General features: G+C 51.3%; 1 long non-coding RNA gene across 2 annotated transcripts in view; it reads right to left on the reverse strand.

Moving 5' to 3' along the window:
* Nucleotides 1-1,494: 1,494 nt before the first annotated feature.
* The window catches only part of LOC122199560, a 118,280-nt gene continuing 104,736 nt past the window's right edge, over nucleotides 1,495-15,038 (reverse strand). The window contains exons 3-5 of one of the 2 annotated variants that reach the window (XR_006193562.1): nucleotides 4,606-4,775; nucleotides 2,373-2,451; nucleotides 1,495-2,274 (exon numbers count right to left, since the gene is read on the reverse strand). This is a non-coding gene — a long non-coding RNA (uncharacterized LOC122199560). Of the gene's footprint in view, nucleotides 2,452-4,605; nucleotides 4,776-15,038 lie in introns of both variants that reach the window. The other variant, XR_006193561.1, reaches the window with a different exon arrangement.

Here is a 15,038-nt window from a genome sequence, read left to right on the forward strand (position 1 = left end):
ATGAAGGGGGTAAATAAAAAGTGCTTGTAAACAAATGTTTGTGTGGTTGTTTCAACATAAAAGAAAAAAGCAGACTTTGCCTAGAGAAAGTACATTCAGAGGAACAGGGAAGCGGCCATAAGACACGCAGGCGGGTACGTAAGGCCCCCCGCCCACGAGGCTCCACACCTGAACACCTCCCCTCTGCACCTGCGTCTCTGACCGACTCCGCCCAAAACCCACCAGAACCATGGTCTGCTGTGGCTGTTCCGGAGGCTGCGGCTCCAGCTGTGGGGGTTGCAACTCCAGCTGCTGTGTGCCCATGTGCTGCTGTGTGCCAGCCTGTGCCTGTTCCAGCTGTGGCTCGTGTGGGGGCTCCAAGGGGGGCTGTGGCTCGTGTGGGGGCTCCAAGGGGGGCTGTGGCTCGTGTGGGGGCTCCAAGGAGGGCTGTGACTCATGTGGGGGCTCCAAGGGGGGCTCTGTCTTCTGTGGAGGCTCCAAGGGGGGCTGTGGCTCCTGTGGGGGCTCCAAGGGGATCTGTGGCTCCTGTGGGGGCTCCAAGGGAGGCTCTGTCTTCTGTGGAGGCTCCAAGGGGGGCTGTGGCTCCTGTGGCTTCTGCCAGTCCAGCTGCTGTGTCCCCGTCCACTGCCAGTGCAAGGTCTAAGGTGTTGGCCACAGGCTCAGGTAATTCCCTCAATTTCAGATTTCTCAGGATGCCTCCTGGGCTGCATGCCACAGCCCTAAAGCTATAATGTCATCATACCCTCCAGAGCATTCTTTGCTCAGTCACCACAGTCGGGCATTCAGCAGTCCGGCTACCTACAGAAGCAGGGAGGGAGGGCATTAACCTTGTGCCCATCACCTCCTAATGGAAAGTTGGCACCACGGGAAGGTGAGTTCCGTGTTCCTCCCTCCCTAACTTCACAGCGTCTTGTAGCCTGAGCCCCGAGCCCCCCGGGACTCTTCAAGCGAGGGGCCTCCCTGACCATCTGCTAGTCCTCTCTCACTTCTGCTGTTTTTCTTGCACATTTGGGTCCAAACTGGGCATTGTGAGGTCCTGCAATAAACACACTCCTGCACAAGACACCTCCTCACGGGAAAGTTCTCTCTGACTACTGTCTGCCCTGTCTTCGCCCCCAGTCTGATAACTCTCCCCCGAGTATCTTGCTCTGGCCTGCTCACTCCTGCAGAGCGGGGGGGGGGCAGGACCCCCTGCAGAGGACCCTGGGAGGGGACTCAGCAGAGAGTGGCCCTGGCCATCTGAGAGGAGAGGAGGCCCCAAGGAAAGGGCAGGGAGGTGGGACAGAGGGTTTCCTCAGATAAAGACTTTGGTAAAGTTATGCGGGGCTCCGGGAGATCACGTCCGAGGATGCGGGCTCATGCCCCATGCATGGCACGTGGGCCTGAGGGCAAGGGCACAGGCTCGGTAGTCAGCACCAGGTACTGTGTGGCCTTTGGTAAGTAACATGTCCTCCTGGTGCCTCAGTTTCCTGATCTATAAAATGGGAGTCACAGTGTTGTGAAGACTGAGTGTCCAATCCAGGCCAAGTGCACAGCGTCTGGCCCACCCACTCACAGAGGGACACGGACAGGAGAGGGGAGAGTGCTGAGGCCCGACACAGGAGCTCGATCCTTCCACTGGAAGTTAAAGAGCCAGCAGGTGATTGCAGGGGGAGTGTCTGGGATTTCTGTAAGCTCGTTGGGTAGGCGGGGGTCACTGAAAGCCTACACTCATGGGCAGAGCAGCGGAACAAATAGATAATGAGGAGACGTTACAGGACTGGCATTTGGTCAGATGAGGGCAGTGTGGGGGTGAGGACTGGGCTCCAGGGGATTGAGCAGAGGAGACTCAGTGCTAAGAGGAGGTGTATGTGTTTCCAACGGCTGTATAACAAACTCACAAACTCAGAGGCTTAAAACAACACACATTTATCATCTCCATCCCTAAGGTCTGAAGTCCAGGCACAGCAAAGCTGGGTCCTCTCCTCAGGCTGTCATGAGGCCAGTGTGGGCATCAGCCGCACTTGGTTCTCTTCTGGAACTCCCAAGCCTGCTCAGGGTGTTCGTTGCAATTGCAGGGTTGAGGTCCCCTCCTTGTGAGCCACAAGCCCATGGCCATTCTCAGCTGCCAGAGACCACCCGTGGCTCCTTGCCCTTGACCCCCATAGACTTCACAATGTCGCTGTTTGGTTCCCTCCAGGCCAGCAGGAGTGTGTCTCTCGACTTCTGTCTCCAGAAACTAGACTCCCTTTGTAAGAGCTCACTAATTAGGGCAGGCCCACCGAGCAGAGTCTCCTGTTTGATGAACTCAGCTGATTAGGAGCCTTGATCACATCTGCGGATGTCCCTTTTACCACACACAGCAGAGTAAAACCACAGCAGTGACATCTCACCTGAACTACAGGTTCCATCCATGCTCAAGATGACCGTATAGAAGGGTGAGGGTCATTAAGGGTCATTTTATTCTTCTGCCTGTCACAAGAGGAAAGATAAGTTTGGGGAGATGAGGACAGGTCACAGCCACAGTATCCACAAGATGTCAAAATGGAGGTGTTGCAAGTACAGTCAGATGGACCATCCTGGAGTTCAGGCTCTTGGTACAGATCCAGAAGCTATCAACGCTGATCATGGCAACAAAACCAGGAATGAACAAGGGCAGATAATGTCAGCCTTACGGTCAATTATAGCATGTAGAGAAGAGCAGTTGAGGACAGAGCCCTGGGGAGCATGAGCATCTGGGAACAATGAAGGAGTAGGAGAAAAGGAATTGTAATGGAGGCCACAGAGGTGAGAACAGTTCCAAGGAAACCCAGTGATCCAGGAACCTGCAGGGAGCTGAGTTTTCCTGGACTTTACACACAGGAAGGCATGATCGTGTATATAACCCTAAAGGACGCTACAAACAAAACCAAAAACTCTTGGAGTCAATCAATGAGTTTCAAGTTTAGTAAGGTCATAGGACACAAGGTCAACACACAAAAATAAAATGTCTATATGATAGAAACAAACAACTGGAAACCAAATTTAAAGCACAATATCATTTACAGTTGCTCTAAAAAATAAAATGCATAAGCATAAATGTAGCCAAAAATATCTAGACTCGGTGTGCTGAAAATGCAAAATGCTAATGAAGGAAACCAAAGAAGATCTATATAAATAGAGGGATACACTATATTCATGGATTGAAAAACTCAATAGAGCTAACATGTCAGTTCTCCCAAATTGATCTACAGTGAAAGAAATTCCCACAAAATCCAAGCAGGATTCTCTGTAGATATAGACAAACTGATTGTAAAATTTATATAGAAAGATAAAGAAACTAAAATAGTCACAGCCATTTTGAAAAATAATATAGTTAAATGAATAACATTACCTGATGTGGAGACTTACTATATAGCTACAAAAAACCAAGACAGTGTGTGGCATCCAAAAAGGAAAGGCACATAGTTAAATGTAACAAAATAGAGAGTAGGGTGTCACAAATAGAGGATAAGAGAATAGAATGTATCAGATAGAGAACAAATGTAACAGAGCAGAATATAACAGAGAACAGAATGTAACAGATAGAAAACAGAAGGTAACAGAACAGAATGTAACAGAGCAGAATGTAACAGATAGAGAACAGAAGGTAACAGATAGAGAACAGAAGGTAATGGAATCCAGAATCCAGAAACAGACCCATACACGTAAGACCAGCTGGTTTTTGACAAAATGCAAAAGGAATTCAATGGTAGAAGACTTCAAAAATAGCGTTGGGATAATTGGACATTTGTAGAGGAGAAAAGGAATTTTGACCTAAACCTCGTATTTTATTAAATATTAACTCAAAACATATCACAGCATGTAAACCATAAAGCTATAAAATGCCCAGAAGAAAACAGAAAAATCCTCATGACCTAGGGTTTGACCAACAAGGCATTCTTAGATATAGCACCAAGACACAGTCCACAAAAGAGAAACCAGATGAATCAGACTTCATCAAAGTTAGAAGTGCTGCTCGTGGAAGTCCTGCTACGAGAGGGGGAAAGACAAGCACAGAGAGAAAACATTTGGCAATCACAAGTGGAACCAACGGTTTGGCTACAAAATACGCAAGGAACTCTCCAAATGTAACAGCGGGAAAAATACTCTACTAGAAAATGGGCAAGAGGTGGGACAAGGTTTTCCCGATTCTCCCCCTAGAGACTCCCTTGTGGTCCTAACGCCTCAATTTGGGATCTGGCCTCCAGAAGTGAGAGAGAATGAGCTCTCTTGTTTCACACCACCCAGTGTAGTATGATTAGTAACAGCAGCCGTACCCACTTGCCTAACACCCACACGGAGACATCGTGGCTCAGGGCCCCAGCCTGGAGGTCTGGGTGGAGCACCAGGCGTGGAGCTGTCTCCTCTTCCCCCAGAGCTGTCCAAACAGCTCTCTGCTTTGGGCAGGAAACGTGCTGTGTGTGTGCTGTGCACCCACTGACCACAAGAGGCCGCTGCATACTTGCAATAGGAACCGAAGCCTTTCCTTCATAGGATTTTCTCTCAGCTTGAATTAAGCGGCCCCACATGGCAGGTGGCTACCAGAGGACAGCTCAGAACGGGCCTCAGCTGCTGACACGTCCCCTCCCCAGCAATGGGTCTTACCTCCTGCATAACTTGCTTCACAGAATCCAGGGAGGGGCTCCCACATTTGGAGTCTGCAGGGATGTCCTCAGGCCACACAGGCCGCAGAGCCAGGCAAACATACCCATCTGTGGGAGGAACAAGGTCAAGTATCCGGGGTCTCATGCACGTCCTTTGAATTCCTCTTGACTCTGTAATTTAAAGAAACAGACATTCTGGCTTCTGTCTGTTGCCTCAGATTGCAGATTTTCCAAAGGCCATGAGACCCTTGAAGCAGGTGCCGTGTGGTTCCTGACCCCCTGGCCCTGCCCTCAGCCTGCCCAAGACAGGTGGCGTGCATGCACAGGTTGGTCACAGGAGTGGGTGGGCACAATATGATGTTGACCTCGCAAAGGGAGCCCGAGGAGGGGAGGAGAGCAGGAAGGGAACGGGATGCATCTAATCAGACACCAGAATGAAGAACCACAGTGATGGAGTGTGGGGGTACTTATTTAGGGATTTCATGGTATAGTTCCTGCCTTGATACACAAATCAGAGGGATCCGGAACAGTTGCCAGCCAAACATAGATGCCATAGAGCAAGGCCCAACTCTTGGTGGTAAAGGGTCTCTAGGATTTAGGGGAACCCCTGTCTGCCACTCCCCTGCAGCTCACACTGGAGTCAGAGGTCAGACAGACAAGAGGATAAGTTTTGGGGGTGGAGTAAATTCAGGATACTGAAGCCAGGAGTTTGTCCTATCTGTAAGAGCCCGGGTCAGGCCAGAGCCCAGCACAGGGGTGCAGGGGTCAAGACCCTGCGGAGACTGCAGACCGACAAAGGCAAAGGAGAAATACAGTTCCCCGAGAAAAGGCAAGAGGGACCTCATCCCACCAACTGAATGATGTCTGTCTTCTATGGCCGTCGGACTGGGTCCTTGTCAGCCTGTAGCCCACAGGCCAAAAGATAAAGGCTCCAGAAGTGAGCTTCAGGAGAGGATGCGTGAAAAGGAGCTGATTCGGGTAAACCACAAGAAGACAGGTTTCACCAAACATTGAGAAACCCAAGGTCTGGGCTCAGAGCCTCAGGTCTTGCACTAGCAGCAGACAGGGACACAGCAGCTGGACTGACAGCAGCCACAGGAGCCACAGCCCCCCTTGGAGCCCCCACAGGAGCCACAGCCCCCCTTGGAGCCCCCACAGGAGCCATAGCCCCCCTTGGAGCCCCCACAGGAGCCACAACCCCCCTTGGAGCCCCCACACGAGCCACAGTTGGAGCAGGGACAGGCTGGCACACAGCAGCACACGGGCTTGCAGCAGCTGGACTGGGAGCCCCCACAGGAGCCACAGCCCCCCTTGGAGCCCCCACACGAGCCACAGCCCCCCTTGGAGCCCCCACACGAGCCACAGCCCCCCTTGGAGCCCCCACACGAGCCACAGCCCCCCTTGGAGCCCCCACACGAGCCACAGCCTCCCTTGGAGCCCCCACACGAGCCACAGCTGGAACAGGGACAGGCTGGCACACAGCAGCACACGGGCTTGCAGCAGCTGGACTGGGAGCCCCCACAGGAGCCACAGCCCCCCTTGGAGCCCCCACACGAGCCACAGCCTCCCTTGGAGCCCCCACAGGAGCCACAGCTGGAGCAGGGACAGGCTGGCACACAGCAGCACACGGGCTTGCAGCAGCTGGACTGGGAGCCCCCACAGGAGCCACAGCCCCCCTTGGAGCCCCCGCAGGAGCCACAGCCCCCCTTGGAGCCCCCACACGAGCCACAGCCTCCCTTGGAGCCCCCACACGAGCCACAGCTGGAACAGGGACAGGCTGGCACACAGCAGCACACAGGCTTGCAGCAGCTGGACTGGGAGCCTCCACAGGAGCCACAGCCCCCCTTGGAGCCCCCACAGGAGTCACAGCCCCCCTTGGAGCCCCCACACGAGCCACAGCTGGAACAGGCACAGGCTGGCACACAGCAGCTGGAGCCGCAGCCCCCACAGCCGGAGCCACAGCCTCCAGAACAGCCACAGCAGCCCATGTTTCTGGTGGGTTTTGGGCGGAGTCGGTCAGAGACGCAGGTGCAGAGGGGAGGTGTTCAGGTGTGGAGGCTCCTGAGCCGGGGGCTTTACGTACCCGCCGGGGTCAGCTGAGATGCTGGACAGTCACTTCCTTATTTCCATTCATGTTCTCTCCCTGGGGAAACTGTGTGTCATTTAAAAATAACACAAATATTGCTTTATGCCTGTGACACACTTCCTCCTGGTGCAATGTCCCCCCTCCAAACCTTCAAGTCAGAGTCAGCTTCACTCCTGAGATCCTTTGGGAATGAGGCCAGATTGGTCTCCTCCTGCCCACCTGCCTTGTCTTCTGTCTCTATTCCAGAAGGACTCGCTGTAGAGTTTTTTAGTGGTTTCTTTGTTTTATGGAGACCTTTGTAAAGCTTGGGCTCTCCCAGTTCCTGATCCTACTCAAGCACGATCAAAGGCTGTGTTCTCCAGTCTGTCTGGGAGCAGAAGCTACAGAGACATTTCTCTGTTCTGTCCCTTGTCCAGTGTTCAGGAATCCAAGGCTTTCTCAGGTTCCCGGTCACTGGGCCTCCCTGGAGCATCTCTCATGTCTGTGACCTTGTGACAGGTGCTGCTTCTTCTCTTCAGAGGGTTCACTGTCTTCCAGTGTCTCCCCCCACAGGGCCCTGTCCTCGGCCCCTCTTGGGGTTCACTGTCCTCCAGTGTGTCCCCCTGCCCAGAGCCCTGTCCTTGGCCCCTCTTGGGGTTCACCATCCTCCAGTGTTGCCCCCCACAGGGCCCTATCGTCAGCCCCTCTTGGGGCTCACTGTCCTCCAATGTCTCCCCCCCACAGGGCCCTGTCCTCGGCCCCTCTTGGGGTTCACTGTCCTCCAGTGTCTCCCACTCGCAGGGTCCTGTCCTCAGCCCCTCTTGGGGTTCACTGTCCTCCAGTGTCTCCCCCCCACCGGGTCCTGTCCTCAGCCCCTCTTGGGGTTCACTGTCCTCTAGATTCTCACCCCCAGAGCCCTGCCCTCATTCCCTCTTGGGGTTCACTGTCTTCCAGTGTCTCCTCCCCAGGGCCCTGTCCTTGTTCCTTCTTGGGGTTCATCATCCTCCAGTGTCTCCCCCAACCAGAGCCCTGTCCTTGGCCCCTCTTGGGGTTCAGTGTCCTCCAGTGTCTCCCCCCCACCGGGTCCTGTCCTCGGCCCCTCTTGGGGTTCACTGTCCTTCAGTGTCTCACCCCCAGAGCCCTGTCCTCATTCCCTCTTGGGGTTCACTGTCCTCCCGTATCTCCCCCCCAGAGCCCTGTCCTCAGCCCCTCTTGGGGCTCACTGTCCTCCAGTGTCCCCCCCCCACCCAGAGCCCTGTCCTCGGCTCCTCTTGGGGTTCACCATCCTCCAGTGTTGCCCCCCACAGGGCCCTATCGTCAGCCCCTCTTGGGGCTCACTGTCCTCCAATGTCTCCCCCCCACAGGGCCCTGTCCTCGGCCCCTCTTGGGGTCCACTGTCCTCCAGTGTCTCCCATATGCAGGGCCCTGTCCTCGGCCCCTCTTGGGGTTCACTGTCCTTCAGTGTCTCACCCCCCAGAGCCCTGTCCTCATTCCCTCTTGGGGTTCACTGTCCTCTCGTATCTCCCCCCCCCCCAGAGCCCTGTCCTCGGCCCCTCTTGGGGTTCACTGTCCTCCAGTGTCCCCCCCATCAGGACCCTGTCCTCAGCCCCTTTGCCAGCTCTTGGGGTCCTGGGGAACCTCCTTCCTCCTTGTGCTGCCCCTGTTCCCTGTGCCCAGGGACGGATCTCCCTCTCAGTCCTGAGCCCTAAAGACCCAGGGGCTTGCCTTAGTTCTTCTCCCATGTCCTAGAGTTTCCTTCCTTTTCTCCAAATTTTTACTGTGGAAAAACACACATAACAGGAAGTTAACCGTCTCCACCACTTTCAAGCGCACAGCTCAGTGGCACCATACCACGTACAACCATCACCACATCCATCTTCAGAATTCGTTTCACAAAACGAGACTCTGTCCCCATGAAACACTGACCCCCTCCCCTCCCCAGCCCCAGTGTCCACCATCTACTGTCTGTCTCTACGAATGTGACTCCTCCAGGGACCTCATATGAGGGGATCACACAATATTTGTCCTTTGGTGTCTGGCTTATTTCACTCAGCACCAGGTCCCCGAGATTCACCCATGTTGTAGCAGGGGTCAGGATTTCCTTCCTCTTCGTGGCTGAGTGACAGTCCCCTGCGTGGATGGGCCACGGTTTGCTCATCCATTCATCCATCCACGGACACTTGTGTCCACCCATTCATTAGCTGCTGTGAACATGGGTGCATGTTCACACGCACGTCTCTTTGAAACCCTGATCTCAGTTCCCCGGGGGGGGGGGGGGGGGATGTGGCCACACATGGCGCTGCTGAGGCATGTGGGGATTCTATTTGTAACTTTTTCAGAAACCGGCACACCGTCCTCAACGCGGTTGTGCCAGCACTCATTCCCAGCATTCACATCCACACCCATGTTCATCCCCAGCGTTCACACCCTCACCAGCATTCATTCCCAGAGTTCACACCCTCACCAGCAGGTGGCATTCTCTGTTTCTCTGATAGTCATCATCCTTCTGGGTGTGAGGGGCCACGTTTTCTTCCTTAAGGAATTATCGATAGGGGGCTCTCTCTCAGCACCCAGCCACTTTCTGGCCACCCCGTACATGGTGACCCCCCGCCCCGCGAGGATGTGTTTCCCAGGGTGTTCCCACCCTGGCATTTGGCATGCTGCTCCTGAGAACTCGAAGATCCGTGGGAAGGGTTGGCATGTGGTTGAGGGCCCTGAATCTGGGGGCCCTGCAGGAGTCTGGTCTGTTCAACAGCTTGCTTGCACCCCTTAACAACCTCTTAGCCAGTCAGCTGGCCTCTCCATTCTCTGTCCATCCAACGGGCATGAGCACGCCTGCGGGGGTGCTCTTCTCCCCTGGAGTTTGGTGAGTTTACCTTTCTTTATGATCCTGACTTTCCAGTGGGTTTTACAACAATGAGCTTCTGTAGTTTGACTCATTTCAATCGAGGAGAGCGATGTTCTCTTGGGCTGTTCTCCCTCAGAATGAGAGTGGAGCTGCCACCATCTGTCTCTCACACACAGCAGAAGTTAAATTACAAATGAGAAAAGGAATACACACATCGAAAAGAAAAGACTATGAAAAACATAATGCTTACTAAAAGAAAAAGCAAATTGCCAACACCCTGTAGACATGTAGCAAAGACAAGATGTAGCCTCTTGCTAACCGTTATCAGAGGTTGGACCACTCCTTCTGCAGCAGGGCGACTATTCATCCCGGTCCAGGACATATGCCTCTAAAGAGAACTTGATCCTGGGGCACCTGGGTGGTCCAGTAGGGTGAGCATCTGACTCTTGATTTCAGCTCAGGTCATGATCTCATGGTTTGTGGATTCAAGCCCTGCATCGGACTCTGTGCTGACAGCATGGAGCCTGCTTGGGATCCTCTCTCTCCCTCTCTCTCTGCCCCTCCCCTGCTCTCTCTAAATAAATAGATAAATAAATAAATAAATAAATAAACAAACAAAGTTTAAAAATAAAGAGAAACTGATTCTTAAAATATCAGTGTATACATTAAAGGGCTGTTTGGACTCAAATAAACTTAGGTTTTGTAAGCCCGGAAAGCAGCACACAGAGAGAAGACAGAACAAGTGAGAATAATGATGGGGTGAGATGGTCTGATACATGTGTAATCAGAGTTGCAAAAGGAGACAGAGAATGGAGAAGAGGAAGGGCCTGAAGAAACATCTAGAACAAACAAAGAAGTCCTCAACTCAATCATAAGACCACAAACAACCCAACTTAGAATGGACAATACATATACATGGATATTTTCCCAAAGAGGATGTAGAATGGATAATACCACAGAAGAGATGTTCACCACCGCTGGTCATTTCAGAAATGAAAATTAAGACCAGACAGCATCTCCACCCACGAGAGTGGCTGTAATCCAGAAGAAAGGCAGTAGGAAGTGTCAGCGAGGATGCCGAACAACACAAGCCTCACGCGTTGCTGGTGGGAATACGGTACGGCATAGCTGATTGGGAAAGTGATTTCTGTAAGTTCTGGAACAGGTAAGCATACCTTTACCATAAGACCCATCGATTCCAGTCCTAAGTATCTACTCGGAAGAGATGAAAACACACAGCCCTGCAAAGACCTGCACAGAAATGTTCAAGGCAGCTTTATCCACAATAGCCGAAAAGTGGAAACGACTCAAATGTTCACCAACCAGTGATGAATAAACAAAATATGGCAATCCACAAAGGAATACTCTTCATCAAGGAAAATAAGTGGGGTATTGATAACACAGCTACAGATGCAGCTCAATATTCCACTCAGTGAAAGAAGCCAGACACAGAGACCACATAGGATTCCACTGATGCAAAATGTCCAGAGAAGATGACTTAATAAATAAATAAATAAATAAATAAATAAATAAATAAATAAAATAATAAGGAGAGAGGAAACCCCTCCATGAGGAAATAAGGAAAGATTTGAACAAAAGTAAATACTTACCATCATCTCCTTGCATAGGAAGATTTTCCAGCAAAAAAGATATCAATTATTCCTAAATTAATCTTTACATTTACTTCAATCCAAATAAAAGCCCCAACAGGATTCCTTTTTGCAATGAACCCAACTGACTGTAAAGTTTATGTGTGTGTGTGGGGGGGGGGGGGGGAATCAGTGGTGGTTGATATTCAGTCACGGGGGACAGAATATACATCCACTTACGTTCTGTCCTGAATGCCTTCTGACATATAATAATGAGTAGGCAGAACTCCTCAGCTAAGAGAAGGAAAGACAACACAACAGTCAGCACGTATTGGAAACTGGAGAGCAGAGAGACTATTACAGACTCACTTCACCGTTAAGGGGGAGCTAGAGCTGAAGCCCCAGAGGATGCAAAGCTGAAAGGAAGAAACGTCACTGGGGCCAAAGGCATGTAGGGACTCAATCATGGGGACCTCTGAGGCTGGGAACAGGGGCAGGTGTGACTAAAACCAGGCAGATTGGTTGAAAATCTATACAGGAAGGAGTTAGATGTTTAGATCATCTTCCAACTCATAGGGAAACCGAGGTAGGGAAACCATGGGACAGGGCGCAGGCTGAGTCCAAGAGTGCCACACTGAGGTCGTGGGGATAGAGGGAAGTACGGACACAAATCTGAGACTCCAGCCTCTTCCCTAGTCACTTCTGAGGACCCCGGGGGCTGGTCACAGCTTCCAGGCAAGACAGTGAGTGAATCCTCTACAGAAAAACAGAGTTGCCCAAGGTAGGGAGACATGTTGGGGGAAATGTTCTCCCAAAGGTCAAGAGGCAAAGCCAAGGATCACCAGACTGGAGGAGCAAGGCACCCCAGGGCACATGGGGAACCTGGCACATCTCCATATGGCACAGCAGGATGACCCCTTGCTGATAGGTCACATGCAGTGTCCCTCCTGCCCCCTCCCTACCCTGCAGTAATTGGTGCCAGCCAGACATGGGCTGCCTCCTCCCCTGCCCAGAGCTTCTTGGGCACATCCTCCCTCTAGAGCTGACTCTTTGGGATGGAGCAGCCACATGTGGGCTCACCATCCGCTGGTAGGTCCCACAGAATCTGTGGACATGTGACAAGTATGGTCAGCCACTGCTTCGGGACTATGTAGCTTCTTCACACAGACTCTTGGAATTCTCAAATACACAAACTGGAAAAAGGGGTGGGGGGAGGAGAAAATTATTCAAGGAGTAAAAGAAGAATTCAAAATTGTATGAAGAGTATCTTCAAGTAGATAAGATGATATTTCGAATAGACCTGAGGCACTGAACAACAGTGAGCTACCCAAAAGGGAAACACAAAGACTGAAAGAGAATTCTCACAAATTTAAAGTCCAACAGCAAGAAAAATGACTCAGGAGAGACTGAGAGCTAGTCTTGAATAGAAATTCCAGAAAACAGAACCAAGAGTCAGAGATGAATCGTGGAAGAATAAGATATGGGGTTGGAGCCCCCACTGAGGAGGCCTCAGACAAGGAAACACAACCAGACAAAGCAAGGAGATGTGGAGACGCAGAACAGCATGTTAACAAAGATCTCATTTGGGAACATTCTGGTATTGAAAGGCCTCTGTTTCCACACCCAGGAGGAGCACCACACTATCAGCACAACAGGTGGGAGAAAAGAAAAAAAGGCCCAGAGCCTGGGCACACAAGGTGAGATTTCAGAATAAAGATCTAAAGCTTCCAGAGAGGAGAACACACAGATTACACACACATACATGAGAATGAGTATACAAATTCTCAACAGTCTCTCTAAGAGCCAGACAGAAATACAGCAATTTCATCCATATTTGGGGGGAAATTTTCTAATCCAGAATTGTATATCTAGCCAAACTACCAATCAGGTTTAAAGTGAGAATTATGATTCTCTTTAAGAAATGTAAATTTTCAAAAGATGTCAACAGATTGCTTTCTTCCTCAAGAAACTGCTGGGGGATGGGCACCACAGAGACAAGAATTTAAACGAAAATAAGTCCATGTGATCCAAGCAGCAGGAGATGGAGTGTCGTGAGCGCAGAGGGAATCTCCAGAAGTAGGAGGACCATCCCCAGGCATCATCTCCGGGAAACACAGCAGAAATCAGGGGATGCCCAGAGAGCCAGAAGAGGGTTGACAGATAAGAATATGTACACTGGGCCAGGAGACCACTGGCTAGGGGGGCACCAGGGGAGTTTAAGGAAAGCAAGACCCTCATGTCATTGTCCAGAACCCACAGACACCACTTAAAAAGGAATACCAATAGATGTAAAAACAGTCATGTTTTTCAAGAACAATGGTTGAGGTACTAACAGCTAAAACATTTGAGACTGTCAGAACCACAGAATGCTGTTTGTTAATGTCTGCGTTTGTTGGATTCCAACAGTATCCTCATACGACTTAGAAAAAAAGAAGATCAAAAGAAAAGAAGGAAGGAGGGCGGAAGCTGTGGGCACAGGAAGGCTGATGGACACGGAGACATGATGTAAGGCTGCAAGGTCAGTGGAGCCACATGGATAGACAGAACTCGATAGAACAGAACACAAAGTTCAGGAGTGTGAAATCTAAAAAAGCCAAGAGAATCCAATGGTGGATCAGAGCCCACGTTGAATGTACAACTTCAGTCAACACACATGACACAAAATTGTTGAAAACAATCAGTAAAATACTAAACAGGAAAAAGTGTGACACAATTATACACTTTCTAATATCTAGCATTAGAAAATGGCCAAAGATGTACCCTGCCAGAGAAAAGAAACAAAAAAAGGGAAGTGAATACATGCTCAGGTACAGAGAGGGATCCAGGCCCACGATACTCACACCTGAACACCTCCCATCTGCACCTACATTTCTGCAAAACACCAAAAAATTAACCAGAAACACGGGTACCCGTGGTGGGCTAGGGACTGCAACTCAAAATGTGTGGGCTGATGATCTAGCTGTGGTGTATCAAAGGGAGGATTTGGCTCTTCTGGGGACTCCAATGGGGCTCTGACTCCTGTGGCTGCTGCCAGGCCAGCTGCTGCAAGCCCTGCTGCTGCCAGTCCAGATGCTTCCATTCCTGCTGATGCAAGCCCTGCTGCTGCTCTTCCGGCTGTGGGTCCTCCTGCAGCCAATCCAGCTGCTGTGTCCCCGTTTGCTGCCAGTGCAAGGTCTGAGGCTCTGGCTTATGGCCTCAGGGAACTCCGAAAGACCTGTGCTTCCCCTCAAGTGACTATAGGTACATCCTGGTTACACCCCCCCAAAAAAAACACACAAAGCCCGCCCCCCAAACACTTCCTCTCCGCTTGCCGGATCCCTCCAGTGTCTTGGCTTAGACTTTGCCCCCAGCCCTTGTGGCAAAGCAATGGACTACTCCCATACACATTCCCTACAAAGGCGATCCCATCCTGCAGGCCCTTTGGCCTCTCCTACTGCCATGCCTTCATGCCTGAGCCACACTACCTGGAAAAGGCCCACAGCGCCAGGACGTGGCCCAGATCCCCCTCTCTCATCATTCTCTGTGTCAAAGCACCACATCCTTGCTCTCCTCTGCTTGCTAGGAGCTTGATGGCATTGCATTGGCATCGCAATGTCTCCCGGAAGCTGCCTCACTAACACAGGTGTGTGAAGATCCAATGGGTCTTGGTGCACCACCCCCATAAGTGGTAAATAAACTCTCCCCCCATAAGTCTTGGTCTTCCTGTGGCGGTTTCCTTCCATCCGCGGTCTCACTTGCAAAACACACCGTGTGTCCCTCATCTCACTTCTTAAGGGACCACTGCTCCCCAGATCTTCACTGCTGTCACTCCACTGTGGGCTCACTGCTCACTGCACATACGTTTGTGGAATTCAATCAGGAACGACTCACGACACGCATGGAGGAATGAGTCCATAAGTAAGGAAGAGACGACTGAATCTAAAAGAGTCGTT

The sequence above is a fragment of the Panthera leo genome, chromosome D1, assembly GCF_018350215.1.
Source record: "Panthera leo isolate Ple1 chromosome D1, P.leo_Ple1_pat1.1, whole genome shotgun sequence".
Taxonomy (NCBI): domain Eukaryota; kingdom Metazoa; phylum Chordata; class Mammalia; order Carnivora; family Felidae; genus Panthera; species Panthera leo.